We start from the raw sequence: 22,787 nt of genomic DNA, 5'->3' as shown, positions 1-22,787 counted from the left end.
GGGAACAATGGGAGTTGTAGTTCAACAACATTGGGAGGGACACAGGTCCTTCATTCTTCATCTACAAAGGTTGGCAGCAGCCCTCCAGGGTTTCAGACAAGGGACGTTCCCACTCCTTCCTGGAAACGCTGGGGATTTCAGCTGGGATAATCTGCTCCTGAGCTACAGCTCTTCCCCTTAGAAAGTCAAATCAAGTATTATAATTCCATCGGATAGCTACTATGCTAGATGTACAAGCTCTTGTCTTAAGACCATAATGGACGGAAATAGAGCTGAAAGAGGATCACTGACAAGTGAGAGGAAGTGGCTCCCTGTTTGTGGAATGCTTTTCCCAGGGAGGTTTCGCTGGCACCCTCATTTTACACCTTTAGGCGCCTGGCAAAAATATTCCTCTTTAACCAGGCCTTTGGCTGATTGACACCCAAATGAAAAAACCTTTTAAAATGTGTTGGGGGGGGGGTTATTGGATTGTTCTTGGTTTTTTAAAATTTTATGTTTTTATATTGTGAATTTATCTTGTGAACCACCCTGAGACTTGTGGTATAGGGCGTTACACAAATTTAATAAAAAATAAAATATGAGCATGTTTGCCGAAGCACAAATAAATCTTTCGAAAAACCCAACATGCTAAAGAATGCTGACTACCAGCTGAAAAAGAAAATGGGTGGAATGACCTGCTTGAAGGGAATGGCTGGCTGGAACCCTGGAAGGAAGGAAGAATAGCTCTAACATGTAGACTGTCATTCTTTTCAGGTGGGGTACAATCACATACTCCTGCCAACCTAGCAGTTTGAAAGCATGTCAAAGTGCAAGTAGATAAATAGGTACTGCTCCAGCGGGAAGGTAAACGGTGTTTCTGTGCGCTGCTCTGATTCACCAGAAACGGCTTTGTCATGCTGGCCACAAGATCCGGAAGCTGTACACCGGCTCCCTTGGCCAATAAAGCGAGATGAGCGTCACAACCCCAGAGTTGGCCATGACTGGACCTAATGGTCAGGGGTCCCTTTACCTTTTTACAATCACATAGTGGAAAATTTGGGTTGCACAATTATAGTAGATGGGGAGGTCTTTGCAATAAACCCACAGCCCAAGGGGTAGAATGGACTGGAAAGTATGGAGTGAGACTTGCTTTGATGGCAACGTCATCTAATCTCCTGGCAAAGAAATCAGGATGAATGCTCAATAAACCGGTTGCCTGGAAGCGCCCTTCGTTGCAGGTCTCATTCATGCTCTTTCCAAGGGAATACTTTGTGATGCTTTGGGAAGGTCGCAAGCAGGACGTAAGTGTGGTGATCCTCACGGTTTTTCTTCAGAGGCCGGTGCTCTCTCTGTCCTTGGTGCATTCAGCTATCACACCTAATTGCCATTCATGGACCTATCCTACATGAACCAGTGTAATCCATGGGCATGAAGCTCAAGTAGATTAGACAGCCAAGCTGTCTATGGGGCTGTAGAAATAAAATTCAGTTTGCAGTTGTGTTTCGTAGGTTGCCTCGAGGGGTGTTAATTTTAACAAAACCCTTTGCCTTCTGCCTTTCATCATTTCTTCATCAGGAGCCCCTGCATCTCCCACTTCGCCCTCCAAAACGTGGGCAAATTGCAGCTACCGTATTCAGCTCCACTCTTAGAACGCTGCAGCCTGCTCTCCTGCACTCTCCATGCTCCTTGACACTTGTGCTGCTGCTGATTTAAGGATAATGTTGGGAGAGCCTAGTGCTGATTTATGCAGCATCAGCTGTTGCTGAATCAGCTTCCTCCACTTGCTAAGGCATCAACTTCATCTCTGGCAGTGCAGAAGTGTGTGTGGAGTATGGTAGGACAACCACAGGCCGTGTTGGAGACCCTAGAGGAGCCACCTCTATGCCTTTGGTCTGTCCTAATCCATTTAAGAAGCTGTGAAATCTAATCACTGTCACCAGCTTGTGTTGCTTGATCCCACATTAATGACAAATCGTGTGAAGGTGCCCTCTTTTGTTTATTGGGTGCAGGGTCGCACCCACTGACCATACTCTCAGTTTTAACATCCCTGCACAGACACTCCTATGCATGTGGTTTGTGTGTCAGCTGATATGGAACCTGTGGCTCACTCAGTTCCGTTGGACTCCCAACTCAGCCCCAGCCAGCATCTGCAGCAATATCTGGAGAGCCACCTGGTTTTCCATCTGTGCATAGGGCAGCCTTCACCAACCTGGTGCCCTCCAGATGTTTCAGACTGCAGCTCCTATCAGTTCCAGCCAGCACTTGCCTGGAGCCAATAGGAGTTGTAGTCCAAAACATCTGGATGGCACCAGACTGGTGAAGGGATGTATGGCCACTGGGAGGCATACCCCTGAGTATGTATGGGGCAGGTTGCATGGCCAGCATTCACAATCTCCCCTCTCACCGGCTTCAAGAGGGGCCTTCGATGTCCTTGAGTTCCTAAGGAAGGGGTGCATGGGAAACTGAGCATTGAGACAAAAGTCTGTGATGGATTGAAAGGGATGTTCTTGCCTGCTTAACTGACCTAGGCAAACTCCATTCATTCTCAAATGCAAGTCACCTCTGTGCAGCGTTTCTGCAACCAACGCTGAAAGAAAGAGCTCTGTGCCAAGAATTTACCCTGGCATTCTCACCACCTGACGCCGAGTAGCAGTAATAGCATTGTTGCCAGGTCAACTTTTCACAAATAAGATACACCATGGAGTGCCCTTACCAAATTCTATGGAGTTCTTGGGCAGCCTGAGGAGTTAAGATGCGTCCATTATTATGCTGAGCGTGGAGCTATGGTGTGTTGGAGAGATTAATCAGACTTTAAAATAAAGGAGTGCCCTTCAGCTATGTGGCATTTTTTAGGGACAACAGTCATGACTGTGCTACCTAAGAAAATCTGTGTGTAATTATGCAAGCTGGGTTACCAGGAAGACAAAACCCCTGTGGGCATTTCTATGGAAATGAGGTCAGCTAAGAAAGCATCTCCAGGAAGTTTGCGTGGTTCCACCTCACACAACCCTTTTTAAAGATTACAGGACTGATCAGGCTTAAGCTTCCCATGCCTGACATGGCGTTCCAGGCTTCCTTCTTCTGAGCTGCGGCTCTTGTTTCCCAAGAAGCAGTAGCTGACAGGAAAAGCCAGGATTCATTATTAAAAGACAAAGAGAGACACATTATCTGCTTGAGTGCTGAAGGTACGTCACAGACTTTTTGTAAAGTCCTGGCGTTCCTTTCACGAGAAGGGATGATTTATAGAAAATTGCTGCCAGAGCACATGCACGCCCTGGCAGCAGCAAAATGCAGTCCCCTCCCACCTCCAAGGCTCTTTTATCAGCATCTTAGGAGGTGCCCAATTCATTTGTCCGTGTGAAATCACAAGAGTCAATAGATATTTCTCCTGGATTCTCCACCACTCTCCCAAAAGTTATTTTCTGAACCCAGCAGTATTGCTTTCCCCCCAAAAGTCTTCTTTTTCCCATTTCAGCAACACTTGGTGCTAATTTTAATTTCACACTCAAGGCGTAACAACAACAATATAGATCCCAACCACAGATCCCAACCACAGTTTTGTGCACGTAATATATCGTAACAGTTGATAATGATGCTAATAATACTAAGAATAATGCTAAGAATAATATAGGTCCCATCGCAATTACAAGACTGTCCCATGAATGTAATAGACCAGGGCTTCCCAAACGTGGGTCTCCAGTTGTTTTCGGACCACAGTTTCAAACATCCCTGACCACTGGTCCTGCTAGCTAGGAATGATGGGAGTTGTAGTCCAAAAAAACTGGAGACCCAAGCATGGAAAACCCTATCATAACATTGAACATATATCATAACATTGAACATATCCAAACTCAGCATTCATCATGTGAGGGCCTTCTCCAGATGTAAGTAGGGTGACAAGGGGGAGGGAGGGCCTTTTGGGTTAAGGCCCCCTCTCTGTGGAATGCTGCCTCCAATGATGTCCACCTGGTACCAACAATAATATCCTTATGGGACCACACTAAGTCATCCCTTTTATTCCATTCTTTTGAGGGATTATGATAGTCATGCTTATTGGGGTTTTTTTGGGGGGGGGTTGTTATTTTATTGTTAAACTTGAATGGTGTTTTTTTAAGGTGTATATGTATGCTGCCAAGAGACATTTTGTTTTCAACAACAAGTTAATCAAATAAATAACAAGAAGAAGAATGTCTACTGAGAAGAACATCCCACTGAATTTATTAGAATCTACTGCTAAGTATGTACCGTATTTTTTGCTCTATAAGACTCACTTTTTCCCTCCTAAAAATTAAGAGGAAATGTGTGTGCGTCCTATGGAGTGAATGCAGGCTGCACAGCTATCCCAGAACCCAGAACAGCAAGAGGGATCGCTGCTTTCGCTGCACAGCGATCCCTCTTGTTGTTCTGGCTTCTGAGAGTCAGAATATATTTTTTCTTGTTTTCCTTCTCCAAAAACTGGGTACGTCTTATGGTCTGGTGCGTCTTATAGAGCAAAAAATACGGGTACCTTTAGGTTTGCAGCCTAATTGCGCAATCCTAGTTCAGAAGTATATTCCGGTAAATTCAATGAAATTTACTCCAGATCATTCAGAGTAGGACTGCAATCTTAAACACTTTTGCTCAGGGATTATTTCAATGGAAGAGAATTAAGCACTGACTAACTTTTCCATGGGGTCTCCAGTGAGTCTTAAAGCACCATCTGGTATGCAGGCTGAGACCCTACCTGCCTGCAGACTGTCTCGCCAGGGTGGTGCATGCTCTGGTTATCTTCTGCTTTTGGACTACTGCAATGCGCTCTATGTGGGGCTACCTTTGAAGGTGACCCGGAAACTACAACTAATCCAGAAGGTAAAGTGGCAGCTAGACTTGGTGACTGGGAGTGGCTGCTGAGACCATATAACACCGGTCCTCAAAGGCCTACATTGGCTCCCAGTACGTTTCCGAGCACAATTCAAAATGTTGGCACTGACCTTTAAAGCCCTGAACGGCTTCTGCCCAGTATACCTGAAGGAGTGTCTACACCCCCATCATTCAGCCCTGACACTGAGGTCCAGCTCCAAGAAGTGAAGCTACAGGGAACCAGGCAGAGGGCCTTTTCGGTAGTGGTGCCCGCCCTGTGGAACACCCTCCCATAAGATGTCAAGGAAATAAACAACTATCTGACTTTTAGAAGACATCTGAAGGCAGCCCTGTTTAGGGAAGTTTTTAATGTTTGATGTTTTAACACTTTATCATTATCATTATTATTATTACTAATAATATTCTGTTGGGAGCCGCCCAGAGTGGCCGGGGTATAAGTAATAAATTTATTATTATTATTATTATTATTGTTGTTGTTATCAGTTGGATTGTGCCCAGTATTTCTTTTGTATTATTATTATTATTATTATTATTATTATTATTATTATTATTATTATTACCTAAATGCAAAAGGCTTTTGTGTCACAGATGGCACCTTTAATAGAAAGCTATTTAATTAATATTTCAAAGCATTTATAAACCCCATTAATATATTTTAAATCTATAAGCAGTGTAGAATATGTGCCATATAAAAACAGTGTCCCTTAAAACAAATGTAAAGCTTGAAACCAATAAAACAGTTATAAAAAATATAAAAGCAAATAAAACCAATTCAGGGGATTGATGCACAAGACGCAGGGCCCACTCTTATGGGTCAGGGAAATCTTGGACAAAAATATTAACCTTTTATAAGAAGTTTGAAGCAACTACAGCAATGTAGGGCATTCCACAGAACAGGAACACCAGAAAATGCCAATTTTCCACTCCCTGTCCTATGATATTCTGTGGAGTGCAGTGCCAGAAGTAGCATTTCCCCAGACAATCTCAGTGATCTTACAGGTCTATACAGGGGCAGAAGGTCTTTCAGATAACCTGGTTCCAAGTTATCTAGGGCTCAGTATGTTAACAAGAGGACCTTGAAGATTGTTGGGTAGCTGATTGGCAGCTCCTTCAACATCTTACGGGCGTAATATGCTTGTGTCCAGTTGCTCCACTCAATAACCTGGTCTCACGATTCTGTACCAGCTGCAATTCCAGACCAGAACAAAACCAGGAGGGGGGAAAATGCTTTAAGAAATGCTACCTCTGCCTGATCAATATCCAATCTACACTAGGAAACAAAGGTAAATAGTCAAAATAATAGACTGTAGGAAGAATGTGATAACCCTTACTGTCTTTTAAGACGACACAAATCCCACTGATTTTTTAAAAAAACCAAACCAACTTGAGCCACACCCATTATTATCTGCACCATGGGTAGTCAATGTGGTCCTCTCCAGATGTTGCTGAGCTCCAGTTCCCATCATCCCTTACTACTGGCTATGCTGGCTGGGGCTGATGGGAATCGGAGTGCAAGAATGACTGGAAGGCACCACACTGGCCACCCTGATCCAGTGTTTCCCAAACATATGTCTCTAGCTGTTTTTAAACTACAACTCCCATCATCCCTAGCTAGCAAGACCAGTTCAAAGCACATGGCTTCCCTAAAAGAATAAATGGAACTGTCATTTTTACCCCTCACAGAGTCAAAGTTTGCTTAACAAGCATCAGCCTGCCCAGATTATTTGGGGGAAGCTGTGTTCTTTATAAATACCCTTTAAATGGGTGCACAGTTAATTTAAAAATTGAGAATAACACAAGGGATATAACTATGGAAAAATGCAGTGAAATTTGCTGTCTCCTTGTTACTTATTTGATCAGAGTCTTCATCCTTTTGCCATTTCCACATTTGTTTTTGGCTCCTTGACTTTGGGCATCAACTGGTTTCTAAAGCTTGAGTTGAATCACCTTCCATGTCTTAATTAAATTCTAACACTTTAATGAAGATCTCTGGTTTCTCAAGGTTTCTCATTCCAGGAAGAGGGGTTCCCCATCCCAAAATCTGCTCAAAAGAAGCTTTTAAGGTTCTCTTCCTTCTCTGATCCAGTTTGAGGTCTAAAAGAAACAGTCAAGAAGATTCAGTACTGTCACGTCTTCCCATTCAAATTGCTTTCCTCTCCACTACAGTGTTTATTGATTTTCCAATGCTAACTTCATCTCCCTCCCTCTCAGTACCAGATTAAAGTCTGGAAGGTATTAGATTTGGCATGGAGGGGGAATATAAGGCTGGGAATGGGAGACATCCCCCACCCCCAGTCACTTAAAAAAAAAATTCTCTGAAGAGGTTCAGAACGATTTCTTGGGGAAATGAAGATGCTGAGATATAATAACTTCATCTTTGCCTTCTTCCTTGCCTTCAAGGTGATGATGACACCTTATCATTTGGGAATCTTGATTGTTACTTTCCATAGACTGCTGTACACAGAGACAACCACAGAAGAGGCAGACAACGGGGGGGGGGGGGAGAGAAGGTGGCACCAAAGTTTTATTTTAAAAATTAAAGTGGGGTTCTGCGGTAGCCCAAACATTGCACAAGGCTTTTTAAAGTAGCAGGAGCGCTTGCTCTTCAGCGCTGCAAAGCTCCCTTTCTTTGTGTGTGTATTTATATATTAATATATATATATATATATATATATATATATATATATATATATATATATATATATATATATATATATATATATATATATATATATATATATATATATATATATATGTGCTTGGGGAAGAACTCAAACGACAAAGAGTCTTTATTTCCGGCAGAAGACTTCAGAATACGTGAAAGAAATGGACAATTTGAGTCCTTTCTGTCTCCGCCGCCCCCCTTCCAACATGCAAAGCTAAAAGAGGGGGGGGGGGAGAATTAAAATCAACCACGTGGTAGATCTATGCCTTTAAAAAATATATACCAAAAAACCCACCACACTTTGCCACCTCCAGTTGCATTTATGTTCCTTCACCCTGTTCAGGGGAAGAAAAACAACAACAGAACAACCAAGAGGGCAAGATTTTAAGTGTCTCCTAGATGGACGTATCTCAGGGATCAGCTTAGGTGACAAGAAGGCGCATCTTGCGTGCAGGGGGGAAACCCGGGTGGCGCTTGGCTTTTTATTTAGCAGGACTTGCCATGGCTGGTAGGAAAAGGCGAGGATGACCCAGCAGAGGGAGAGCCGCGGGCGAGGGGCTTCTCCCAAGGCTGGAGGTTTCTGGAGGCAACCAGGTTGGAAGGACTCTTCCAGGTCTCCCTTTCTCCTCGCCCCGCTCAGGAAGCCTGGGAGCTGCTCAGAAATCATCTCCCAAGAGGACTTTAAGTTTGGAGCCACCTTCTTCTTCTTCTGCTGCTGCTGCCTTCATCTTCACCACCTCCTCCTCCATCTCTGAAGATCTTCCCACCCCCACCTCTCCTGCCCCTTCTCCTCCTCCTCCTGCCTTTCCCCCTTTCTCTCTCTCTCCCCACCACCCCCGTTGTTGTTGTTGTTGTTGTTAGAAAGCCTTCTTGCACCCCCTGGTGCTCTTGCGTTTTGTGTGTGGTAGGCAAGGAGATTGTCTTCTCTCTCTCTCTCTCCCTCTCTCGCTCCCTCTTGGTTGCTCATTATTCAGAGAGAGACACACAGAAGGGTTGAGTGAGAGGGAGAGAGAGAGAGACGGAGATCTCAGGTCATCTGCAGCTGCAGCAAGCCAGTGAAGGAGAGAGGGAGAGGGGGAGAGAGAGAGAGAGAGGGGAGGGAGAGGAGAGAGAGAGAGAGAGAGAAAAAAAGCAGGGAAAAAGATGGCGATCCTCCATTGCTGAGACCTGGCAAGGAGCACATGAGAACCTCAGCAAAGAGAGAAAAAGAAAGGAGCAACTTCCACAACAATTGCAAGAAGAAGAGGAAGAGGAGCCAGAGGCAGGAGCAGAAGGGGGAAAGGACCCAGCCGCCGCCGCCACCAGCAACCGGGACCTTCCTGTAAGTTCTGGCCTTTGAAGCCCATCTCGGGTCTTGGAGGGGAAAAGAGCAAAGCGAGGTTCTCCTTTTTTGGCTGTCCCACCAAAGCCACCTTGGGGGGGGGGGAAGCTTGGAGAAGCGAGGAGATCCATTCATTCAGGGCGAGCTGGAGGAATTCGAGCACACAAAACACAAGGTGGTGGCGGCGGCGGCGGACCCGGTGGTTTTTGTTGAGCGAGGAGAGGTCTCTCTGTGTCTCCTGTAATGGGGGAGGAGGAGGAGGTGGTGGTGGTTGGAGCTGGTGGGAGGTGGAGGAGGAGGAAGGAAGGCAGTTAATTAATTTTGTGTTGTTGTTGTTGCATTTGAGGCGGCTGTGGGGCGAGAGAGAGAAGTGCGAGGAGCGCCGCCGAGAAGTGTGTTGTGGGGGCACTTGGGGGTTTGGCTGTGTGGGGAAGTGACTGGATCTCCCAGGCGCTGGGAGAAGAGAGAGAGAGAGGCGGCCGGGGGGGGGGGCGGAGAGGGAAAAAGCTCTGCCTCGACCGGTGACCTCTTTCTTTCTTTCCTTCCTTCCTTTTTTCTTTCTTTCTTTGCTTTCTCTTTCTCTCTCTCTTTCTGCGCCTCCTCTCCTTCCAAAATCTGGTCCCTCTCTCTCTCAGGCAGGTAGACTGGACCTTCTTATCTCTCCCCCCCCCATTACACACACACACCCCAGGCATACACAACCAAGGCTCTCTCTCTCTCTCCCGCCTTTCCTCAAGTTGAGCTGGTGGCGAGGGTCCTTCCTTTCTGAAAAGGGTTGCCTTGGAATAGGACAGCGGTGGAAGCTGGAGAGAAGCCATTACAACACAGTTTTTGCTCTTTGCTTTGAGAAGAGAAGAAAGGGGAAAGAGAGAGAGAAAGAGAGAGGGGGGTGTTTCAACAGAGAGCCTCACTTCTTGCTCGGTTCCCTGGTGTCCATGGCTTTCCAGGGAATGAGAAGCAGCTGAGCTTTCCCCCCTTTCATTTCCCTCCTCCTCCCCCCCTCTTTCTTTATCTCCTTGTCCTCCATTTGCAAGCTGTCTGCTTTGGTTCCAGTCCAGACTCCAAAACACAAAGCTACTCCTCTTTCGCGCGGGGACACACACACACAATCTCCAGGCGTTTCTCTTCTCCTCTCTTGGAGTCACCCTCTTTCTTCCCTGAGCTTTATAGTTTCTACTTCTGCATGAGGGTGTGTGTGTGTGGAAAGGAAAGGGGAGATCCTGGCTCTGGAGATCTGGAGAGATCTCAGCTTGCAATCCTCTGTTGTGATGAGATTCTCAGCCTTTCTTTTTTCCAACCCAGAGAAAGTTTGCTCCTCTTGGTTTTTTGGGAAGGACCTTCTAGGAAGGGGGGGAAAGGTGGCGAGATACGGGGTTGCTTTCGGCTGATGCTTTTGTGTGCATGCCTGCTTGTCTCATGAAGCTACTTGCATGTCTAAGAGGAAGTGAATAGTTGGACAGAGGGCTGTGATCTGAGTCAGGTAAGCCATGTCATGTTCTCTAGCTCCACCAGAAAATGGAGGAGAGGGAGAGCAAGGGCAGGCTTTTCCAGTAGACAAAGCTGAGATGGGAAGTGCTCATGCAATTATGGATGTTTCTCCATTTTTTTCTGAAGCTTTGTTGGCAAAGCCTGGCTTGACATTTTTTCCCCTCCAGTGAGCAATGTTTTTTGATGTCTCTTCTCTTTCTGACTCCAGGAAATGGACGATTTGAGGAAGTTTCATAGATTCTTTTCATAGATTCTCCAGAGACAGACAGAGAGTGAGAGACCTGTGCTCAAAAGGACATATTTCCCCCCTGCTTCTTTTATAGTTTCATTTTTGAAACCAACCCCTTTTAGATGTAACTTTTGGGTTGAACTTCATGGCCTTCAAGAGGCTGCTTCAGTTGACCAAAGACGTGCTTTTATTTTGTGTGTGTGGGGAAAATGGAATAGTTAAATATCTGATGAGCCTGGCAGTGTTCTTCTGCAGAATGACATGAAATCAATGTCAATCAAGCAAATTTTGTGTTAGCCTCGCAGTGGACATTCCAATTGATGGTATCTTCTGGAAGTATTGCAATTTTGGTAAATAATTTGGAACTGCGTATGTACTTTGATTTTTGATTTTTGATTTTAAAAAATGAATCATGCAATTATGAGTATCTCTAAAATTCCATAAGGCATCTTAAAGGCTTTGTAATTCATGGAGGAATTTCTCTCATTGTCCCCTCCTTCCTAAACCTGACCCTAAACATCAATTATGGAGCTTAGAAATGTTGGAGTTTCATTAGAATTATCATCATGATCCAGCCAAACCTAAGTACATTGAAGTTCCATTGATTTCCATGGAAGAGTTACAGTGTGATCCTATACATATCTACACAGAAGTAAGCCCTATTGAGTTCAGTGGAGCTTACACCCAGGTAAGTTGTGTGCAGGGCTGTAGCAAGCATGCACTTAACTCTTTTCCATTGAAATCAGCGAGATTTTAAAATGCTAACATTTGTCTGGAACATGAATTCTATTTTTAGATGTAATTATGGAATGCTAATATTTCAACAATATGATGGAAATTCAGAAAAAGATGGTATTTTTCTTCTTCTCACCTTTGTTTCCAGCTTCTAATTAGGAATACTCCAGGGTCATCTAAAGTTGATGAAAAATTAAATCTGCAGAGTCATCAACAGTAGCTCCAGCCTAACACTTTACAGTGCTGCCTCAAAACAATGACCATGAATATTAAGAGTGTAATTAATTCTCTCTTTGAGAAGTTGGTAAGCAGAGTGTGAAATAATGAAAGTGAGGTAGCCAAAATGTTTGAAATGCTGAGAGGAGTTTGGGTTTCCATAGTAAAACTGCAAAAACAAACTTAAGCGATAGAAATGTAGATATATGTGTGTATGCCACAGATAGCTACAAGTCACCATAAGATAAGGAAACTCCCACCTTGAATTATATGCAATCAACAAAATTGTAATTTCTGAAAATGTTAAATTTTAGATTATAGTCCTTGGTGGTTTTATCTGTGTTATCTACGTTACTGATAAAACACTAGCCCTATTAAAAAAATTCATGGGGAATATTTGATTTTACTACTTAACTTTTGATTGTGGTTGTACATTTCTTTCCTCAAACTTCTGAGTTCTTTCTAGCTGGTGAACAAAGCACAATGTTTCAGTGCGAGACATTCATTGCATACTCTTTAATGATGTTCTGGTAGGCCCATTCCATTGCTCGCTGATGCCAACAAGTTCCATTTTTCATTTGTTTTGGTAGACACGGCTATTGTTTTCTTCGCTTGATGAATCTGTTCATATGCACAATATCTGTTCATAAGAACTTGGTTTACCTGATTGAGAGTTATGGATAGTTTCTCTCTGATATATGAAGGTAAAGATAGCACAGGCAGAATTAAATATACAGGGCAATTGGTAGAGTTAGGGTAAATGGTCTTTTGCAAGAGACTTGTTTTAAACTTAGCTTGAAGATGGTTTCATCATCAGTGGTTGGTGACGGGTGTTGCAAAACAAACAAACAAACAAAGGCCCAAGACTCTTCTTGCTAATAAAAACCACTTTGACTAGGACAACTTCCATCAAAAGCTGTGCTGTTCCACTTTGCATTAACACCGCAATCATACTTCTTGCTCAGAAAATAGAAAAGAGTTTTTAAGAGCTATTTTGCACATGTGTGTCTCAGTACTTGATGAAATAAAATAAAAAAATTCCTTCCAGTAGCACCTTAGTGACCAACTAAGTTTGTTACTGATATGAGCTTTCGGGTGCATGCACACTTCTTCAGATACTTGATGGTCCCTCTTCACTTGCATGGAATATGTGAACTGCAATCCATTGTGCTTGAGATGGTGTCAGCTGATCTGGTGGTTTGAGCTTGCTTTGAGAAAATTGCTCATGCACCCATAACATACTGGTTGCTTATCTACTTGTTTCTTCAGTGAGGTAATTTTATTTTCGGATTCCTTTCTCTTTTGGGCTTTTGTAGTTGAGTTTTCTTGAGGAGATGAGGGGGAGGGAAGTAGTTTATCGCCCTTTCCCGTGGAAATCGGAGATATCATTCAGTTGTTATCCTATGCATGAATGTTCCACAAGGTGAAGAATTTGCCATGTTCATAATGAGATGATGAACACAGAAACTAGTGGAAGAAAATGTAGGTCTTTTGAAGATTTAGCTTGATATTCAATGATCAACGTCAACAGTAGTCAAAAGCTCCTCAGATTTGCTTTTCTTTTTAATTCTCTATGCTTTGGGGGACCTCGGTGACCCAAAGGGATGTAAAAAATGGAGAACTTTCTCCTACAACCTGTGATATTTCACACTTCACATATTCTCCTACAATACCAGGTATATCACTCAACGTTTTCTCGAAGCCTGGCTTGAGGCTGAGATTGTTTGTAATTTAAGTGTTTCATTAAAATAGGAGGTCAGTAAAAGTGAGTTCAAGGTAAGGGATGTCTAAATGACCCCTAAAGTGCTTTTTAAAAAAATACAAAACCCCCTACTAATTTGGTGTTGATGTAGCTGTTAAGGAGGTGTTAAACATTTGTTGTTGTTTGTTCAGATCCTTGGGTGGATTTTGAATTGCAGGAAAAATATATGAGTGTCAATTAGAGTTCAAAGGAACTATCGCTGCTGAATCTAGATGTCATCCTTGATAGGAATTTTCCATCTCTTTTGTAGGAAATGTATACTTCTTTGTGCTTCCTGCATTTTCTCTGTACTGTAAGCCATAATACTTAATATGATTTCATATTTATATTTTATATTGCCAAATACCATTTATTTATTTATTAAATACCCTAAATGGTGGTGTATGTGACCCCGATATATTAATGGGGTATGTGACCCTGATATATTAGTGGGGTGGTTTTTAGGAACTTAGGAGGGTTGAAAATGAAATAACTATCACAATTATATATGGAGACAAGTTGTGTTCCAATATCAGTTAGCCAGATGGAATTTTATGGTGACAATTAATGGTAGAAAGAAATACACATTTCATGAAAATAATTTTATTGCTAGAAAGGAAGTACTGAAGTCTTATAATAATCCAAATCTAAGTTTTGAGAAAGGCTAGTCAAAGAGAATATTCTTGAAATATATATTCTTGGGTGTGGGAATAGTGGAGGTAAGCTAAAAGCAACTTCTGCAATGTTTCTATGGATTATATTCAATATTACACACTTAGAATTGCACCAGATTTAAGACTCTACTAATCTTCCCTGTAATGTAGCTAATTTCTCCAATGAAGCTGAAGAACATAGGTCTGTCATTAAAACTGAGAGAAAACACAAAGAGAATGAAATTTGTGGGTATTGATGAATGTCTATGTAAAGACAGAAGTTCAAGCACAATGCTGGTTAACACTCATTGTTGAGGCTGGGAGGAAGTAGGAGGGCAAGTCTATCTCTAGTTAGCTAAGCTGTAACCAAGAGTTCACCAGGCTTTAAGAGGTTGCAAAGAGCAATCTTGAAGGAATAGAGGATCCTTATCTTCTGCTGACAAATCAAGAAAACCATGCTTAATAGGTACTGATTGTATCAGGTTCTTGAGGTAGTACTAATTTGTCTTTTGACCGCCTGCTTCTTTCTCAGTGAGTATTATAACAATAACCGTGGCTAGAAAGCTATTGTATTTGGATGCTTGCAGCACTTTCCTCAAATTAGATGGCTGTCTTTTATTTTAATAGGGATGCGTCATATTTCAAGTAACAGAAGTGAATTGCACTAGATAACTCCTACGGTGGTGATTTCTACAAGGAAAAGAAGATGGGTCAGGTCATATGTTTACCAGATTTTTGATAGTAGGAGCAGACTTCATTCATTCCTGCATTGAAAGGGGGTTGGACTAGATTAGTGTCCCTTACAACTCTACAATTGTATGAATCCAAGAGGGTTGTTATATTTTTGTATATAACTTTGAGGCATGTTTCACTCTTGTACTAAAATGGACACCTATGTCATTTTAACCAAGGGGTAGGCATTCACCTTGCAACTGTGGGGTAGCACAGCTACCATATTTTCTAGGGAATGGTATTTTTGGGGAGGTCCTCTGTCACTTCCCAGTTGGAGCGCAAGCTGCATCCGGGAATCCTGGCGCATCCTTATTCCATCCCTGGAAAAATGTCACTGCCATTATATTGGCAGAATGTTGTGTGTATGAGAATCAATGCTTTTAAGGGCCTTGCAAGAGACACAGGTTAGTGCATGCACCCAACAGGGTGGCTTAATGTTTCAACACCCATGGCAGCCCCTCTTGTTGCATTAAGTTGGGGCATAGCTTAGACCAGTGGTGGCCAAACTTGGCCCTCCAGCTGTTTTGGGACTACAATTCCCATCGTCCCTGGCCGCTGGTCCTGTTAGCTAGGGATGATGGGAGTTGTAGTCCAAAAACAGCTGGAGGGCCAAGTTTGGCCACCACTGGCTTAGGCGAACTAAAGAAACCCTTTTATTCTTGCAATGAGTAATTATGGAGTCATCGCAACAGTGTACTAGTTGATGAATAGACTAGTTCACGGAGGCTATTTTTTAATACGAGTAAAAGAAAGTTCACGTGGCACACCAGTGTTGCAACAGGCACTTAAAAAAAGGTATTTGTCACTTACTGAACCCCAAAATATTCGGCACAGCCAGTACTTACCGTAAATATCCGAACCATGGGTGGATATTACTTAATTTATTTATAAATGTATAATCCCCACTTTCATAAGAAATATAGTAAGGTGGAATACAGAATGCTACCTTGAATGTTGAAGCTCATGATAGCACTCATGAAGTCTTTGGCTACGAGAAATACAGGAGCCACAAGCATAGGTGACTGAAGATTTAGGCAAGTTTATAGACCATAGATCCATGAACGGCTATTTTCATAATGGCATATTTTATTGTTGCGACCCACCTTGGGACCTTGTAGTAAAGTGTGGATAAGAAATTAATTAACTAAGTTAACCTTATCCATAGCAGAAGGGGAGACACTCTGATTATCAGGTGCAGGGTAAGATATGGGGAAGGAAGTTTCTCTATGGGTTCCCAGTGTACAGTATCTGCCTGGATACTATTGGGAACAGACAGATGTGCTCCTTGAGGCTATGATCTGATCGAGGAAGCCAATTCTTAGGTTTTGTTTGTTTGTTGCATTGACACGTTTGATCTTTCCTCCTTTCAGACTTGCACTTTTCTGATAACAAGAGTTCACAATGTTACCGGTTTTTTTAAAAAATCTGTCCTTACATCTATCATCATCATCATCATCATCATCATCATCATCTCTGTATATGCCTTCCCCTAACCAGTCTATGTTTCTTTTGAAGTTTAGGAAATCTTAAAAGTGTTAAGCATCTCTCTTTCTTCTTTTTATAACCAGGAAAAGAATATGCAATTCTGGGTGAAGATGTTGGTGTGAAAGTGTCTGTAGAGCAGGCTCATGTCTTTTCTGTCCATGTTTTTCTTTTATATACAAATATTTAGAGCAGTGATAATAAATTCTTGAATGTAAAGGTGATAGCTTCTGCTGGGAGAGATACAGTTAACATTGTAATAGATGAACTTCACTATGGCAGTATTCCAGATGAGTTGACTGTTGAAAATAAAATGTTCCAGAAGAACTGGGAGAACAGGAAAGAAGCTAAAATAGCATGGTTTGTATGCCAGTGCTGAGAGAAGAAAGAGGAGGGGGAAGGCACAGAGAAGATAATTATCTTAAGTTAAACTATCTTCTTGGTTGAAGGGAACAGAATTTCAGAGATGCATCTGAATTATTTCTTGACTTCATCTGTTGGTGTCATCTTCGAGGCATTCTTCTGCTTCCTTTTTTTCCTTCAAGAGAGTACGGAATTAGGAAATGGTAGAACTTGGTGACAATTGATGTAGCACTATGACAAATAGACTTTAAAAACTGCATTGCGTGCTCTTATCTGAAAATGGAAAAATGGTGGGCCAAGGCGCCTGGATGTTTACAGTTTCAGTTGGATCTATGCAGGATGAGCTGGTAATAAACTTGATAGATTGGTAGACCAGTCGTTATGTCAAAGGTTGGTCAAGTGGTTAGAGCATTGTTATTTTTTAAATAATAGCAAAGGACAGGATTTGGCTAATTACATAATGGCTCCTTACTGAAAGACTAGTAGTTTTATAGAGCACCGTGCCTGTTCACATCAAGGGCTCTCCAGTCCACAGCAAGTGGAGTGGACTGGCTGGTGGACTTGACTCTTGGGCACTTGTTCGTTGTTCCTCTTTTAATTAGAATCATAGAATTTTAGAATTGGAAGGGATCCCTGAGGATCATCTAGTCCTACCCCCTGCAATGCTGTGCCATACGGGGATCGAACTTGCAACCTTGGCGTCTTCAGTCACCATGCTCAACACTTTTTGCTATCTCATTAAGAAGAAGTAGAGGGACGTTGGTGGCGCTGTGGTCTAAACTACTGAGCCTAGGGCTTGTCAATTGGAAGGTTGGCGGTTTGAATCCCCGCGACAGGGTGAGCCCGTGTTGCTCGGTCCCAGCTCCTGCCAACCTAGCAGTTCGATAGCACGTCAAAGTGTAAGTAGATAAATAGGTACCGCTCCGGCGGGAAGGTAAACAGTGTTTCCGTGTGCTGCTCTGGTTTCACAAGAAGCGGCTTAGTCATGCTGGCCACATGACCTGGAAAAACTGTCTGCGGACAAATGCCGGCTCCCTCGGCCAGTAAAGTGAGATGAGCACCGCAACCCCAGAGTCGTTCTCAACTTGACTTAACTGTCAGGGGTCCTTTACCTTTAAGAAGAAGTAGACCACATGGTGTAACCAGCTTAAGAGAGAGCAGAACATTCTTGTGGGTGGTGGTGGGTTGTACAGTGGTACCTCTTAACCTGAAGCACCACTTTAGCTAATGGGGCCTCCTGCTGCCGCCGCGCCGCCAGAGCATGATATCTGTTCTCATCCTGAAGCACTATTTCTGGGTTAGCGGAGTCTGTAACCTGAAGCGTATGTAACCTGAGGTACCGCTGTAGTTGGAAAGTTGCATTGAGTGCAGAGAGAGAGATAGACAAGAGTCCTGCAACACTTTGGAATCAAGGGGGCTTTTTATTCTTGCCATTGCTATCAGATGATTCCATGATGCAGTTCCCGCTTACGCAACAAAGTTCTTGACACTGTAGAATATTCTACAGATAAAAAGTAACAGTGGTTAATTCTGACTGGTTAGTTCTGTCATCTCAACCTGGCTAGCCCTGAGGATTATTTAGGTTGCATTAAGTGTATACTTTACTCACCTCCCCAAATCATGATCCCTGGATAGTAAAACTCTGAACTGCATGACCCTAGTCGGGTGAAAGTGGCTTGTGACCAAGTCTTGTTGGAATCTACGACACAATTAAGTCAAAAGTGACCAGCAAGTCTTACTATACTTGATGGGACTTAAAGTAATAATTAATTTTAGCCAGATAATGGCCTGAATGTAGGACCAAATACAAGAACAGCACTCATCTTTTTCTTTCATTAGCCACCTTTTGTTCTTGAGGAGAAAACCAGTTGGAATGTTGCTCAGTAACAAAAGGTATTCAGGTGAGGAAGAATTGCATGACCTCAGGAAATACATGGTGTAATACCAGTGATAAATTGGGTGTGTACCCCTTCACACTGGTGATGTGAGCAGCTTTGCTTTTAGTTGTGTAGTATTGCCTTTCCCATAAAGTGAGTGGCTGGCATGCTTTTTGGGTCCTTTCAGTGCTAGCTTAGCCATGAGGAGCTCCTTCTGCATGGCCAGAGTAATGTTGAATTAACTCAAGCACTTGGCTTAGGACTATGTGGTGCCAACCACGGAATCAGCTGATTGGGAGTGCTGATTTTCTTGAAATGACACAGTTGGCCCTTGCTAGCATGAGTCCTGTTTAAGTAGAGTAATAGTGAAAGGGTTTGGTTTCTCTCTGCTTGGGTAGGATTGCATAGACTCAACCTTAGAGGTGAGGTTTTGGGAGGAAGTTGCATTCAGTGGTCTTGTAGACCTTCTCAATTTCCCCTCCAGCAATTCTATTCACTGCAGTAATCGTAGCAACTATCAGTAACTTTGGAGTTGCTTGGCTGGGTGTATGTAAATGCCAAAGGTATGTACATTGTACATATTATATAAAGTATATTGCCAGCATTATAACTATCCTGAAAATAGTCTTCAAAAAAATGTCTGGCATATCTGTTTAAAGCCTACATGCTCTGTATATATGGCTCCAGGTGGTCTTCCTTCCAGGGAGTACTCAAAATCACTTCACCTTAGCTTCAGCAGTTGCATTTTGCCAGGTGCTGCCAAATTTTTATCTGGTATTTATTGGCAAAAAGGAACCGTTCTGCTTCTACTGACTTTGCTTTTCCTCTGGTTAACCAACCCAACCTTGCTTTGAGATGTGTGTGGGTACGTGACTGCAGAATTAGTTGAAAGCACAGATTGTGTTGCAGGAAAGGTTTTTATTAAATGATCTGGTGAGTTCTGATGTCCCAAGTTGGTCATCGGTGGAAAGAACAGAAAAACCTCTGGAGGAAGTCATAAATGTTCTGAAAAGCGACATTGTTTTGTGCTGGCATGTACAAGTGATTAGCAAAGGAACAAAGCTATTGTTTTTGATTAGGGGGAAGTCAAATGCATTGCTGCTGATACAATATTCACTGACAAGGTATGGTGAGGTAATTTATTTATTTTTACTGGGAGTTAAACTTGTGCAGACTGGGTAAACAGTGAATTGTTTTAAGCATTTAGTTAATTCTATGCAGCTTCACCAGTGAGTGTTCGGTAGAATTGCCTCCTGAGAGTAATGACTGTGGAGGCACTGCAAGCATTGGCATATCTTGACAGCTATCATAAAGCTGTTTGCATTTGTATTTTGCCCTGTTACTCAGAGTGATTCACATACACCAGCTCAACAATTCCTACAGCAGCCTTGTAATGTACCTTAGTATTATTACCTCCACATTGTAATGGGGCTTTGGAAGGAAGGGTGAGAGGCAAGTTGCCATTTAAGGCCATCTGGGAAGTTAATGGCTGAGATGAGATTTGAACCACAGATTTCCTAATTCACAGCTCCCATGAGCCAGCCATCACAAGGTATGGAGGTGAAATGGACAGCATTAGCCAAAGACAGTGGTGTCCAAACTTTTTTCAAAGAGGGCCAGATTTGATGAAGTGAAGGGCTGTGAGTGAGGGCCGACCAAAGTTGTTGACCTTTTTTAAGGTTGAAGTTGGTGAGCTTTTTTATGATTTTACCCCAAAGTTGGTGCGCATTTTTTAGGACTGAAGTTTTTGACCTTTTTTAAGAGTTGGAGTTGTTTGGCTTTTTTTATTTAAGGATTTTACCCCAGGAAATAAACTGCCACAGGGGCTGGATTAGGCCCCAAAAGGGACTTTGGACATTCCTGGACAAAGAAGACTTGTTTCTTTAAATAATGCTAAGTCCTTTTAGATAGCTTGGTTGGTTAGAGCATCATGCTCATAATGTCAAGGTTGCAGGCTCAATGTATGGGACAGCTGCGTATTCCAGCATTGTGGGGGGTTGGCCTAGATCAGAGGTTTTCAACCTTGTTGAGTCCATGGCTCCCTTGATCAACTGCATTCTTGCTCCAGCACCCCTGTGGGGCTCAGGAGCCCAGTTATGTCACCCCTTGCCTGCAGAGCTGTCAGCCTCTCACCCTTTTTTGAACACCCTCACTTGTGGAGTGTTCCCTCAGCCTCCTCTCCTCTCCCCTCTCCCCGGGAGTCCTCTGGGTAGCTGCTGCCCCTGATTTCTGAGCTGCCCCCTCTGCCCCAAAGAGAGGTGCCTCTCAGAGGCAAAATTGACCTGCAGAGCTTATAGCCTGGGCTGCTGCATTAAACAGCCTTTGGGAGGCAGAGATGTGAGACGGCATCAGAGGAAGGAGGTAAGGAAGGAGGGAAAGAGGCCAGTGTTGACCTTCATTCAAGGTACCCCAGGGTGCGTCAGCACACTGGTTGAAAACCAGTGCGCTACATAGTCAGGGCAAAGTTAGGGAATTTGGACTGTTTCCTTTTGCACACTGGTTGAAAACCACTGGACTAGATGATCCTCCAGGTTCCTTCAAACTCTACAATTCTATGAACCTATATGTGCTTGAAATCATTCTTTGCAGATTATGAGGGCTTTGTTGTTTTTTAAATATGGTTTAGACTGGCCTGTAGGACTCCTGACTTGAATATTTGGAGGATGGTTGCTATATACTCCACCCTGTTGAGCCTTTTGTCTATTCCTCTCTCCTTACTACTTTACATTGCAGTTAATTACTTAGTAATTATCAAGGGAAAGGAATGACCTGTGGCACAACATTCTTGTGAAACCATCTGACATCTCGTAAAGCCTTCTGACACCCGAAGCATCTAAAGCTGTCTAGGAAATTAAGATATGTGATGTTAAAACCACCCCGTGGCTCATATTAATGGAATGCGTTGGAAAGAGCCTAAAACGTGGAAGCTCAGCTGATGTCACCACAGCAGGGTTGGCTTTCAAAGGATGCAAGGATCACTGTCAGGAAAAGGAAACAGGAGACACACAGAAGCGGAAAGCAGGCAGAGCTGTTGAGCAAGCACAAAAGTAGGTTAAGACATTCCATAAGCAATGTGTAGTGGAAAGTCTCTGCTAACAGAAGTATCTGCGCTGAGGAAGGAGAAGCAGAGTAGGTAATGATGGGGCACGCTAAAAAGAAGACCGTCTTTTATGAAGCTTTTTTTCTATAGAAAGACACACGCAGCCCCAAAGGCAGTAGACTTCAGAAGAAACACCCACCTTCTACTCCATTCAGTAGACTTCAGATGACAAAGCGTGAGGGAAGGGTTTTCTTCCTGCTTTGGCTTTCTTTTGGTCAACAAGTACTAAAAATGGAAAGCGATGTCATTTGTGAACACTGTCTGGTTCCATGATATTTTGGACAGGTGGCTGAAGAAGAGAAAAACAGCCCCATCAAGCAAGGGGGGGGGGGAGAGATTCAAACTATAACTGAGGGCTGAAGGTTATGGGAGAAGCTAAAATGTGAATTTAAGCCTCACGTTGTTATACTGTGTCATAACTAGTTATGTTTTCAATTGAAAATAAAACTTCCCAGGACTATTCCCTCTTATCTAGGAACGTCGACAAAAATGGAAGCACTAGTTGGTAAAGAGGATTTTCAAGTTTTAATGCAATTGATCCCTGGTCAGCAAATCCCCCTCCTCGCTCCAGAGGACCTCTTTTGCAAGGATCTGGAGAGTGCAAAATGGCCTTCTGCTCAGTTCCATGGCTATGGATGCTGTTCATTTGCCTCTGAGTTTGGCATTGGAGGGGCCACCATTCAGAAGGCTGGTTCTGTCTAGTGACCCTGAGGAGTGTGTGCATTCACACACACACACACACACACACACTGGTCTGAAGGCTTCAGTTGCAATGATAGCATGGGGTGCCACCCACTGGAGGAAGGGGAGAGGTGATTTTTGCTGACTCGCTCTGCAGCCGTCCTCCCTACAGCCCCTGTGGTCCCCAAAGAGCTACTCTGGAGGATCAGAGGACATAGGAACATAGGAAGCAGCCTTATTCTGAGTCAGACCATTGGTCCATCTGGTCTACACTGGTGGACTGGTGAATTTTGCCTCCCCACCAACTTCCTTCAGTGATGATGATGCTTAGGATCTCTGACTTTTCTGGATAGCTCAGTTGGTTAGAGCATGGTGTTGATAATGCCATGGTGGCAGTTTCAATCCCCATATGGGACGGCTGCATATTCCTGCATTGGAGGCGGTTGGATTGGGTGACCCTTAGGGTCGCTTCCAACTCTACAGTTCTATGATTCTGTGAAGAGAAGGAACCCTTCTGTTTGTGGAAGAGCAAGTCTGGATCCAAGCCCGGTACTTTAGCATATCTTCTCTCAGTAGGTTAAATGTCTTTGCTCTATGCATAAAAAAACAATGTAGACATGCAGACAAGGCACTCCATACTTCGATCTCCTCCCATCGAGATTTCC

At 43.2% G+C, this 22,787-nt stretch overlaps 1 protein-coding gene across 5 annotated transcripts in view; it reads left to right on the top strand.

Moving 5' to 3' along the window:
* The first annotated feature begins 7,945 nt into the window (after window positions 1-7,945).
* The window catches only part of ZNF462 (zinc finger protein 462), a 144,293-nt gene continuing 129,451 nt past the window's right edge, over window positions 7,946-22,787 (top strand). For 2 of the 5 annotated variants that reach the window (XM_081893597.1, XM_081893595.1), the window contains exon 1: window positions 7,948-8,825. The gene's annotated coding sequence lies outside the window, so the exon portion shown is untranslated. Of the gene's footprint in view, window positions 8,826-10,521; window positions 10,893-22,787 lie in introns of all 5 variants that reach the window. The other 3 variants (XM_081893596.1, XM_081893599.1, XM_081893598.1) reach the window with 3 other exon arrangements.

Source organism: Podarcis melisellensis (assembly GCF_964234715.1).
Source record: "Podarcis melisellensis genome assembly, chromosome: 17".
NCBI lineage: Eukaryota > Metazoa > Chordata > Lepidosauria > Squamata > Lacertidae > Podarcis > Podarcis melisellensis.
The sequence above is the reverse complement of the archived record's forward strand: the minus strand, read 5'-3'. Positions and strand labels throughout refer to the sequence as shown.